A 13,167-nucleotide genomic window follows, 5' to 3' on the forward strand; every position below is an offset into this window, starting at 1 on the left:
TACTTTTCTGCGGTTTTCTTCCACCACTGTTGCTGTCACCATAACTATCTGTTTCAGTCAGAAGGTTTGGACTGTGGATTATTCCAGACACCAGTTTTGAACTGATCATGTTGGTGCTTCTGTTCCTTGAGATGTAATGCTCCACACTAATAAAGAACTTCCGATGTCAGTTGGGAGTACCTCCAAGCTAATTATTGGGGGAGATTACAAGATCATAAGATAATGACGGATGAGGGAAGCCATTTGACCAATCTTAATTCATCCAAAGATCCTAAAGTCACCCAATTGCAGCATTCAATTGCTTCCTAAATGATTCTATGATTTTCATCACTACTTTAGCTGGATGTCCATTCCTTGTATTGACCATTGTATGTGAAGAACAATATTCCAATCCTAAGTTTTTCTTTTATTAATTTGAACCTATATCTCCTTGCTCTACTCTCACAATTTAATTTAAAGTATTTAAAGTATACCACCACCTTCTCGAGGGCAATTAGGGATGGGCGATAAATGCTGGCCTTGCCAACGACGCCCACATACCATATACGAATAATTAAAAAATCACCTTTTCCATTCCATTCAGCGTCTGACACCAGGTCACTCTCAGATGCTTCCTTTCAAAGTTGAATCACCTAAGTTTTTCCAACCTTTCTTCATAACTCAGGACCGTGATACTCGTGTTCAGCCTTGTGCCTCTTCTCTGCAGTGTCTCCAGCACTTGAATGTCTTCTTTGTGTCTCTGCAACCAGAACTGGCCAGAGCTTTCAAGGCAGGGTTTGACCAGAGCCCTGTCCAGTTTGATCACTTCCTCCTCTGACTTGTATTCTGCTGTTTGGCTGTAGTTCAACATCCTACTGGGATTGTTGATTGGTGCTCTGCATTGTGTGGACATGTTGAGCATTGAATCTACTACGGTCTGATGATGGTCGCGAAAAGGTCTATGAACTGATTATACATCCCAAGTTAAACATTATTGTTGATTCTTAATATATTTTTAAAAACTTATCATTTTTTATTAATATATTTAATCTCTCATTTGCAGCTTCCTTGGCTTTATACCTGGGGCTTAATTTTCAGCCCTTCACCTGCCCAAAATGGGGCGGTAGTACCCCGAAAATAGTGGACAGTGACCGACCGTTCCGTTGACGGTGTCACTGTGGCTGTGGCAATGTAGACTCCTACCACTGAATGGCTGAAGTGGCCCCTGGAGTCAGGTGGCAAGCTCCTTTAAAAATGGAAGTCGGGTCTTATGAATCTCCTACGTGGTGCTTCCCCTGTGGCTTCAGCAGATGTGGAGGCCCCTTGCTCACTTTCCTGCTGCTCCTGTCTCGACACCTTTGGCGGGCGTCCTCTGGGATTGCGAACCTGTGAGGGCTCGGCAACAGTCTGCTGCTCCTGCGGCTGTGCAGGGGTTGAGATGCCGATTTCAGATGGGTGTGGACTCTAGTGGGGCTCTGACCGAGGGCTCTGCAGTGGAATGGAAGTGTGAGCGCTTGGAGAGGAGCACCCACTTCCTTGAGGTCTGCCACCAACTCCCGCTCATGGGTCAGGTCCCCCTCAGCTCTTGCAAGTGGCTTGAGAGCACCTTGCTGCACAGGGGGGCCATGGGGACCCGTATCTGCACTGGCAGTCCTACTCAGAAGGACTTCCATGAAGGTCTGGTTTCTCTGTCCAATAGATGACCATCGCTCCTCCAGAGATGTCATTCTATTCTGAACATTCACCATGTTTTCTGCACTCTGGCAACTTATCACCTCCATGGAGGTTGCCATCCTTTCCATGGTGATGCGTTCATGCGCCAATGACTCCACAAAGGCTCTGCTCATGTTTGCTATGGACTCCTCCATTTGCTCCACACTCGCAGCAACCTTGGAGACAAAACCTGCCAGAGACTCCTGCATCTGTTCCTGGAGTTCCAGCACCGCTGATCTTATGGATGGACCCAGAGGCAGAGGGTCGACATGCTGCTGAGCTGAGCTGGCAGAGTCCTGCGCCCTCCACCTAGGACTCTCCACTGCTTTCCCTGTCTCCACAATCTGCTGATGCTCACTTGTGAGCTGTGATACACCAGGTGATAACACTACTCTATGTCCTGAAGGTCCCACCGAGGTGTGAGTGTCTGCGCTGGTGCTGGGTGCGCTGAATTCTGCTGACGCTGCGCCCTCAGAGGTTGCAGTTTCCTCTGAGGAGTCAAGGCTCATGCTATTCCTCCTAGCTCGTGAGGACGGGTGCTTGCGATGGTCCTGTGGGGGAGTAAAGGAGAGAGTCAGATGTGATGCCAAGGTTACATGCACATTGCATATTGCAGATGATCATTAGTCCATCTGTTAGAGCTTCAGAATCATTATCAGCAACTCATGCAATGTCAATGAGAGAGATGGAAAACTATTCTGTCACCAGCTTGCTGTGATGCACCCCTCTGTCCGTCCCCCACTTGTGCTTCTTCCTCCACTCCTACGATCTCCAGGACCGCCTCCTCCCAGGGGGTGAGGTGGGCTACTGAGGGTGGCCCTCCTCCTGTCCTCGCTCTTTCTCGCTTATTGTGAGCTCTCTTTTCCTGCAATGTGGGAGACAAGTGGAGGTTGAGTGAGAATGAAGGAGTGAGTGTAGAGATTCCATAGCATAGATACTTAGAAGGTGACAAAGAAGGAGTGAGGTGGCAAGACCAAGGGCCCTCCCTGTGTGTTGTCAGTTGTTTTCATAGCATCACAGTGATAGGGAGTGTGAGGGCTGCATAGTTGAATAGTTAGGTGAATGTGACCATAGAGAGAGAGGGAATGGGTAAGGGTGCATGGATGTCAGTGTCAAGTGGGATGTGGAGGAAGAGATTGCTAAAGCTGAGTGCTGGTGAGGAAAGGCAATGGGGATCAGATTGAGGGTGATGGGAAATTCATACTCACTTTTCCAGTGCGCAGAAGGTCATGAAATCTCTTCCTGCATTGAATCCAGGTTCTGCGGGTTACTGATAATGAGTAGACCTCCTCTGCCAGCTGGATCCAGAGCCTTGGTCTGCTGAGGAGGCTTGTTCCTCCCTGAAGAAGGGAAGAGCACCTCTTTATGAGCTCTTGCTCCCTCAACTAAAGCCTGCAGGGCAACGTCATCAAACCTGGGAGCAGCGCTAGGTCTCTCGCTGGTCATTCTGCCTCCAGGTCCCTGTAGCATGAAAGGCCAAAAGGTTGGCAGTCTGTAGAAGAAGCAAGGCTTGTTGCAGACCTTAAATGCAGCAGCAATGATGACATCAGAGGCGACTTTCAGACTGGAAAAATTAATTTGCCATGGGTTCCCACACGTTGAAACTCAATTGGCCAATTAAGTTAAAATCGCATCAACCTCCCACATCGATTTAGATTCGGGTGGATAACACAAAATACGGATTACACGACCCCAGCCCGCCCCTGAATTAAAATCCAGCCCAAAGTGTCAGTTTCTCTCTGAGCTTTGCTATCGTCCTGCAGGAGCCCGGTCTTCATTAGGATCAAATGGAAAATGTTGTGTTCCCTCAAAATGGATCACCTTGTTTCAACATGACACTCCATCCAGGGGCCTGGCTAAAGACTTATAAACAAACAGTCTGCTCCAGTGACAGGCAGCCTGAGTCTTGAACTTTTGACTTTTTCTTCTTGCATGTTGAACCATGTCAACTAACTTGAATGTTTTTTTTATATATATTCATGGTCAAAGTTATTCAAAGCAAAAGCTAAAATCTTTCTTGCACCTAAACTGCAGCTGGAAAATTAATACATTTTTAAGATGTTTTCTAACTAATGTAGATCAGCAGAATTAAGCATTTCTTCAACTAGCCATAAAGCAAAGTTTCAGTTTAAAAAAATCTTTTGAATGATTTCCCAAAACACAAAGTTTAAGCCAAATATTGTGGTACAATCTCTTGTTAGCTCTGTCTCCGCTAAGTATTTAAAACGTATAACTTGTTTAAAATGCTTTGTTCAGTAAGATTATTTTATCATATAGTAAGTAGGCATATTAAGTAAAATAATCACTCAAATAGTGATATTTGATATTGCTGCAGACAATGATGAATTACTCGTGCAGCTACTAGTCTTCTCATTCACTATAATCGGTTGATAAATATGTTTATTCAGGGTTGCTCCAGCCTCATCCATTAGAAATATTGTTTTTCTAAACATTACATTGATTTAATTTAACACTAATCAATTTAAAATGGTTCTGACAATTAACAAAGCTTCAAATATGACCTTAAAGCAATAAGATTCATTAACTATGATTAGGATTAAACTTTTCCTAATGGGACCATTTTTCTTCTGAGGGCATTTTTTGCAGGGCTACTGTTGGTCAGTCAAAATGTAATCAATTATTATAAATTATACATGCTCAACCTGATTACCCAGTACTCACTAATTTGTGTAATTAATAGCCTTTTACAAGAGAAACAATTTATTCATAACTCTGGAACTCCAGCCTGCATACATATCTTCTGTCTTTGTACTGCAGGAGCAGGGTCATCTGTTTGGTATGTAATATCATAATCAATGGTGCCAAACATGCATGCTAATGAATCCCTGAATTAAATGAACCAGTTATAATTAAAATCAACATTCTGTCAACCCCCTTGTCCTATTATTCATGACAATCCACAGGTTCAAAAGGCAGCTCTAATTAACAATTCATATGCTAGCTTATGGCTGATAATGTAGCCAAGTGACTGTTAACAGCTGGCATACAGGGCCATCCTGGTACATGGAGGAACTCCACTTTTAACCTCTTTGGCCTTATTGAGGTACCTCTGTTTCTTTATGGCTAGAATATAATAAACTATTAAATAGAGATTTAATTTTACAATTTTATTTCCCTCTAGCATACAATTAAAATATTTATCTGCCTTAGATGACAGATACTGTGTTTTTCTAGCTAGTGAATCCTGGAAATTCTACACAAAATATTCATTAACCGTTTAATTATAAGAATTACTATTGCCAGTATTAGCGGACAAATGCTCAACATGTCTGTATAACATTCTTTCGTTCACTATTTTGACATTAACGTATTTACTAGTATTGCCAACAGTAATTTCTAGGTTTAGAATCCCCCCAAACGGTTAACCAAAATACCAATAAAGCTTGATTTAGCCAATAGCCAATGTTAATGCTAATTCCAGCCTCCACTTGCATTAAGTTAATTAGGACATAAAACTTCTGTCAGCTTACTTGAAATCAATGTTACTTTAAAAATAGAGTTTTAACTTAGTGCCACAGTTATATGATACGCAAAATGAACACTGTAGTGGGAGCTTTAAATTAAAATGTCTTCATGGAGAAAAGGTTGGAGAGCTCATCGAATTTTAAATATCCTGATCATCAGCAGGTAATGGAAGGCTTGTTTTCCACACACCCTAAGCAACGGTTTATTTATTTTTAAATAGCAGATTCTTTTGCAACCTATGGAAACAATATACATTTAAAAGGCGGCAAAATGAGTGAATATTATTACCGCACTCTCATTGCTGTGTAGAATAATCATTTACTTGCGGACAAAATGCAAACTGAAGCCAATCCTACAAAATACTCACACAAAGCAACAACATTGTCCACTTTGGGTTGGATTGCTTTTCAAAATAAAACTACACATAACCTTTCACCAATCAGCAAATGATTTTATGTTGCTGGAGCTCTGTGTTGCATTCAGATTGAATTTTCATCCTTTCCGTCTTTTTAATGATCACTAAAGAGCTCCAATACACATTGCAGGTGGCCATCTGTCTGAGCTGGTGAATCTTAATCCATGAACAATTCTTTGAAACAAGAAAATAATTGCCAATGTTGTATCTCAGCTGAAGTAAATATGGGTATTCACAGCTGAGCTACCGTGTGGATATTGCAAATTAAAAAGGAGTTGATCAGTGGCAGTACCAGTTCACAGAAGTATCTTCAGTAACTAATCCATTATGTAGTGTCCATAATATGTTAGAAAAGGTGATACCCACTGCTGTACATTAGCGTGTCATTTCGATAAGAATGGATCCGTAAACAAAATTTAGAAATTAAGAAAAGTTAAGGCTTATCCCTAGAATCATGGAGATTAATTTTTATTTTTGATACATTTTAAATTTGGCCTTTAACAAAATCCAAGGTTCGAGTTAAATTGATAGAAATTAAAACATAAACAGACACGTATCTATCTAAGCTAAACCTGAGAACATGGTGTACATCCTAACATTGCCAAATTATAGATATCTGTTATTTGATAGGCCACGTTAATCAGGTTTTAAAAAATTATCAATTTATTATGACTTGGCACAAATCATTTTAAAGCAGTAATTTATTTTAATGCATTAAATCATTGCACATATTGATCATAAAATGGAATATACTAAAACAAAAAGGCACAATCTGCAACCCGTCAATATGAGATACTTCAAGCATTCATTTCTAATGAGTGTTAAATTGGGTAATATGTTTTAATGTATTGGAAACAATGCAGTGAGAATCTTTCTTCTATTTAAAACTGATTATTTAATGAGTTGTTTATTTAACCAGCAGTTTTCACAATCATGGTCAGATTGGGTTGCTTACAAATTAACGTAATTTATCCCTTAATGCAGAAGCCAGCTACAAATGAATCCACTTATTAACTGTAATATTCTCATTCCACAGAATGTTGTAAAGTGCTTGGGACTGAACAGTCCAGTAAACTATTACCCGCTGGGTGCACTAATAGTCTTACCACCAGTTGTGGATGAAACTTGTTTGCACTAAATTAATATTTACCTAAAGAGAATTCCCAGCCTGAGAAACCTACCTTTTCACAGAAAGACGAATATTGCAGTAATAACATTAACAGACAGAAAGTCCCACGTGAGACAAGTGCTTTTAAATATTTTACATGCATCTTGCTCATACAGTTTGCAAACACTTATTTTAAAAAGAAGGATGCATCTGGATACTGTTTTCCATCGGTAGCTTTGCAGATGTTTTGTAGCTGGGCTAGTAAAAATGATTTAAGGTCATTATTTTATTAACAGTACAACACACTGCTTCAGAATTGGCTTATTGATGTCAGTTTCCTTCTTGAATGATTGAACACATTCCACATTCAAAATGCTTGGTGGCAGTTTATTCCACAAGTTTACAACGTTAAGTGTGAGGAAAGTTTCCCCTTATGTCACAATTAATTTGTGATTTAACAAGTTTATAATCATGACTCTTGGTTTCCTCACAAAGAATATGTCAGCTTTGAACTTTTCAGTTCCTCACTTGTATTCCTGAGTCATATCTCCTTCACCACTTTCTTCCACCACCACCCCCCCACCGCTGCTAAATTATGCTCCATCTTCAGTCTCACTGGTCTTGACATTTCTGCTACTGAGAGAATGGGTGGACAGTCTGCCCCTATATGGTATTTAATTCTCCTTTGTTCCCAGCCTTCAGGAAGCATATAGGACCACCCAGCTGCAAGTCAGCCCCTACTCCTGCAAAGAGATTCCACACTATCTGCTGTCACCTCTCCACTCAGCTCAGCTCAGATCAGCAACTGACCACAACAAACCGAAATCCTGTGCTCGTGCACTCAGCACCAGATCGACCGCCTCTTCATATTTTCTAGTAATGAGAATTGAGGGTCTCCAAACCTTACTAAAAGATTAGAGAGTGATTCTTGGCACCACCTTTATTGCTCTTTCCAACCCTATGATTCGGTGCTGACAGTATGATGTCAAGAATTGGATGCAGTATTCCAAGAGTGGTTTCAATAATACTTTCCAATGCATCAATAGCACTTCTCCAGACTTGTGATCTTACACCTGGCTATGCAGCATGTGCATGAATGTGATTGGATATACAAGTGTTACCTGTGTATTTTTTCTGTTTCACGGAACCTTTGTAACTCAAATGCCCATTATGTATTTTATTCACTATATTTTTCGTAAATATTCCAACTTCTGTTACTCACAAAGAGCTTAGTAATCATGTAAAAACATGCTGTTGCTTTATTGAAATAAAAGTTTTAAGTTACCCAATAGGCTAGTTATACTACCAATGCAAAGCAGTTTTGGATAAAAATCATCAGATGAGGGATCTGGCTGCAGGCCACATTATGGCAAGAGTGTGAGGCCACTTCCTGCACATACTCTCACACCGCTACAGCTTCAGAACATCTGGAAACTTTTTATATTTAATTTTTTTAATGTTTCTAGTGTTAACAGAGAGCCACTATCCCAGACATCTCCCTCTTAACATTAAAATTTAACTAGCATTCAGAGTCCAGTGAGTTGAGTTCGATGCATGCAAGCAAGTTTCTACATGCATGTGCTGATCTGCATTACTCCTGGGCAAAAAAGCAACGTGAGAACTGCAGGTGTTACTTGGGTTGGTGAGCCCTGTGTTGTACTCTACAGATACCAGTCCAGTACCTTTGATAATACTGTCCCCTCACACTTCTTTTGTTCATTCAGTTCAGTCTATCAAAGTTAATCTGGTCTTCAAGTCATTTACCTATCCGTGTACATCCTAAAAATAGTCTGAATGTGCAGCTTAAACAGTAGATTTTACAGTGGGCTTCCAGTCATATGTAGTATTATGAAATAATGGCCCGGAATTTGCAGTTGGAGGCGTACTTCCAGAGTATGCCTCTGGCTCGATAAAAAAATCCACACTTACCTTCAGGCTCCCGGGCTTCGGAGACTTCGGGTCCTGGGCCTGCAGGCGTACACCTCCGTAAAGGCCCACGGATCCCATGGACACAGGCGGTTCAGAGGCATCCCTGAGATCACTTGGGCCAGGTCCTCCAATCAGAAAGGAGGATTCCTAATGTGCTTATGGAGATTTCATTTATAAACGGAATCCCCAAATAATTAAATAATTTATACAACTGGGATAAAAATAAATGTTCCCATTTTCAAAAATAATTAACAGTTCCTTTAATAAAGCATATACAATTAAAATGTAATTTTTTGAAAAAAATTTAAATATTTTATTCCAGGCTAAAGTTTACATAAACTAATTTTAAATGTGCATGGTTTTTTATTTTCACATTTTAAATTTAAGATTGATATTAACCCTTAGGCTGGTGAAAGTAGGCCCTACACCTGCTTTTACCAGGCGTAAGGGTTTTGTGGGCATTTGCTGGGCAGTAGTTGGGCAAATAGCCCAACTCTGTGCCAACAAAAGTGATTTTAGGGTTGGTGTGAATGTTCTGTCAAGACAAACCTTGACAGATCGCAAGTTCATGCGGAAACCCGGAACCTGTGTGGCCTTTCTGATGGCTTATGACAGCGTACGCAGTCATCGGGAGCGCAAAATCCAGGCCAACATGTTGTTAAAAAAGATTCAACAAATATTTATAAAAAGTCAAAATAATCTTTGCAGAGTGCACAGATCAGTAACATTACCTAACTAGGTACTTGAACTAATTTTCATTGGATCCCAATGTTACAAAACACTGAAGACAGCAAACAAAGGCTATAATTTTTCTTTCTCTATTGTAGGTTTGCATTCCACGTTATTGAGTCAGTGACCTAGAACAGAGACATGTGTGAAAATAACAGTCATAGTTTCTTGCTTCATCAACAGCACTGTGCATAATAAATGTAGAAAAATGAAGGCAAAACCACTTTTATTGTCCTTTTAGAAATGTATTTGTAATGCTCCTGCGGCAGGCAGCGAGAGGCGGGACCTGTGGGAGACTCGGCGGCGGCGGCAATAAAAGCGGCAGCGAGGCCAGGAGAGGCCTCAGAGCAGCGGCGGCAGGCAGCGAGAGGCGGGACCTGTGGGAGACTCGGCGGCGAGGTACTTAAGGCGGTAGCGGGGCCAGGAGAGACATACCAAACTCCAGTCTGTGAGCTCGGTAGTTGCAGGGAGGTAAAAAGTAATCGGGGTGTGACGTCACCAGGGAGCAGGTAAGTGATTGGTTGGTGAGTATTTCTCTCTTTTCATTACAAGCTTGAATTCTGTGGTGTTAAATTTCTAGGGGCTCTGTTGTGGTGAGGACAGTTGGTAAATAAAGCGCCCTAGAGCATACCTGTAACTGGGGTATTGAATAAATTTTTAGATTAATTAAAGGAGTAAGTCATGGCAGGAGAGCTCAGACCCGTGTTCTGCTCCTCCTGCTCTATGTGGGAAATCAGGGACGCTGCCAGTGTCCCTGGCGACCATGTGTGCGGGAAATGCATCCAGCTGCAGCTACTTGTAGACCGCATTGTGGCGCTTGAGCTGCGGGTGGATGAATTTTGGAGCATACGCGATGCTGAGAGGCTCGTGGATAGCACGTTTAGCGAGTTGTTCACGCCTCAGGGTAGGGCAGCACAGGGGGTGACCATCAGGCGGAGCAACAAAGGCAGGCAGGTAGTGCAGGGAACCCCTGCGGACATCCCCCTTTCAAACAAGTATACCGCTTTGGATACTGTTGAGGGGGATGACTCACCAGGGGAAGGCAGCAGCAGCCAACTTCCTGGCACTGGCGGTGCTCCTGCTGCCCAGGAAGGGGGGAAAAAGAGTGGGAGAGCAATAGTGGTAGGGGATTCTATAGTAAGGGGAACAGATAGGCGTTTCTGTGGCCGTAGACGTGAATCCAGGATGGTTTGTTGCCTCCCTGGTGCCAGGGTCAAGGATGTCACTGAGCGGCTGCAGGGCATTCTGGAGGGGGAGGGTGAACAGCCAGTGGTCGTGGTCCACATTGGTACCAACGACATAGGTAAAAAGAGGGATGAGGTCCTGCAGCAAGAATTTAGGGAGCTAGGTGAAGGATTAAAGAGCAGGACCTCAAGGGTTGTAATCTCTGGATTACTCCCGGTGCCACGTGCTAGTAAGTATAGGAATAGGAAGATAGAACAGATGAATGCGTGGCTAAAGGGATGGTGCAGGGGGGAGGGCTTTAGTTTCCTGGATCACTGGGTCTGCTTCTGGGAAAGGTGGGACTTGTACAAGTCTGACAGTTTACACCTGAACCAGAGGGGAACCAATATCCTTGCGGGGAGGTTTGCTAGCACTGCTGGGGGGGGTTTAAACTAACTTGGCAGGGGGATGGGGTACAGAGTGGAGCTATAGTAGGGGGTGATTTACAGCCAAATACAGAGGGAAAAACAAGTCAGCTGGGAAGGCAAAGCAAATATGTGAAGGCAAAAGAGAATATGGCAGGGCTGGAAGGCATTTATTTTAATGCAAGGAGTCTTGCAAATAAGGTGGATGAACTGAAGTTGTTGTTGAACACATGGGAGTACGATATTGTTGCTATCACGGAGACATGGTTGAGGGAGGGTCAGGACTGGCAGCTCAATATTCCGGGGTATAGAATCTTCAGGCGAGACAGAGGGGGGTGTAAAAGGGGAGGGGGTGTTGCAATATTAATTAAGGAGTCAATTACTGCTGTAAGGAGGGATGATATATTAGCGGGTTCCTCTAATGAGGCCATATGGGTAGAACTTAAAAACAAAAAGGGGGCAAGCACTTTGCTGGGAGTGTACTATAGGCCCCCAAACAGTCAGGGGGAGATAGAGGAACAGATATGTAGGCAAATCTCAGAAAAGTGCGAAAATAATAGGGTAATAATAGTGGGGGATTTCAACTTCCCCAATATAAATTGGGATAGTCAGAGTGTGAAAGGCTTAGAGGGTGCAGAATTCTTAAAGTGCATCCAGGAGAGCTTTTTGAGCCAACATGTAGAAAGTCCTACAAGAGAGGGGGCGGTACTGGACCTAATTCTGGGGAATGTAGCCGGGCAAGTGGTGGAAGTGTCAGTAGGAGAGCATTTTGGCGACAGTGACCACAATTCGGTGAGATTTAAGGTGGTCATGGAAAAAGACAAAGACGGCCCGGAAATAAGGGTTCTAAATTGGGGGAAGGCCGATTTTAATATGATAAGGCAGGATCTGGCCAAATTGGACTGGGAGCAGCTACTTATAGGAAAATCCGCATCAAAACAGTGGGAGACTTTCAGAAGGGAAATAGAGAGAGTACAACGCCAACATGTTCCTGTAAAGGTCAAGGGTGGGACCAACAAGCAAAGGGAACCTTGGATGACAAGGGATATACAAAAATGCATTAGAAATAAAAGGGGGGCTTTTGGCAGTTACAAAAGACTAAAGACGGAAGAAGCCCTAGAGGAGTATAAAAAATGCAGGGGCATACTTAAAAAAGAAATTAGGAGGGCGAGGAGGGGCCATGAAATAACACTGGCGAGCAAAATAAAGGAAAATCCTAAGATGTTTTATAAGTATATTAAGGGCAAGAGGATAACCAGGGAAAGGGTAGGGCCCATTAGGGACCAAAGTGGCAATCTGTGTGTAGAGCCAGATGATGTAGGCGGGGTTTTAAATGAATTTTTTGCATCTGTGTTCACTATGGAGAAAGACGATGCAGACATAGAAATCGGGCAAGGGGGCTGTGACATACTTGAACATATTAGCATCGAGAGGGAGGAGGTGCTAGCGGTTTTAGCAGGCCAAAAAGTGGATAAATCCCCAGGCCCAGACGAGATGTATCCCAGGCTGCTGTGGGAGGCAAAGGAGGAGATTGCAGGGGCTCTGACACAAATTTTCAGAACCTCTCTGGCCACAGGGGATGTACCAGAGGACTGGAGAACAGCTAACATAGTACCATTATTCAAGAAGGGTAGCAGGGATAAACCAGGGAATTACAGGCCAGTGAGCCTAACATCTGTGGTAGGGAAATTATTGGAAAAAATTCTGAGGGACAAAATTAGTCTCCACTTGGAGAGGCAAGGATTAATCGGGGATAGTCAGCATGGCTTTGTCAAGGGTAAATCATGTCTGACAAATCTGATTGAATTTTTCGAGGGGGTGACTAGGGGGGTGGATGAGGGAAATGCTGTGGATGTGGTTTACATGGACTTCAGTAAAGCTTTTGACAAAGTCCCGCATAGGAGACTGGTCAAGAAGGTAAGAGCCCATGGGATCCAGGGTGCCTTGGCGCGTTGGATCATAAACTGGCTGAGTGGCAGGAGGCAGAGGGTGATGGTCGAAGGTTGCTTTTGTGACTGGAAGCCTGTGTCCAGTGGGGTACCTCAGGGATCGGTGCTGGGTCCCTTGTTGTTTGTGATCTACATAAATGATTTGGATGAGAATGTAAAAGGTATGATCAGTAAGTTCGCAGATGACACGAAAATTGGTGGGGTGGTAAATTCTGAGGAGGAAAGCCTCAGGCTACAGGACGATATAAACGGGTTGGTCAGATGGGCGGA

Source organism: Somniosus microcephalus, chromosome 6, assembly GCF_052327205.1.
Source record: "Somniosus microcephalus isolate GS21.2 chromosome 6, FLI_Smic_1.0, whole genome shotgun sequence".
Taxonomy (NCBI): Eukaryota; Metazoa; Chordata; class Chondrichthyes; order Squaliformes; family Somniosidae; genus Somniosus; species Somniosus microcephalus.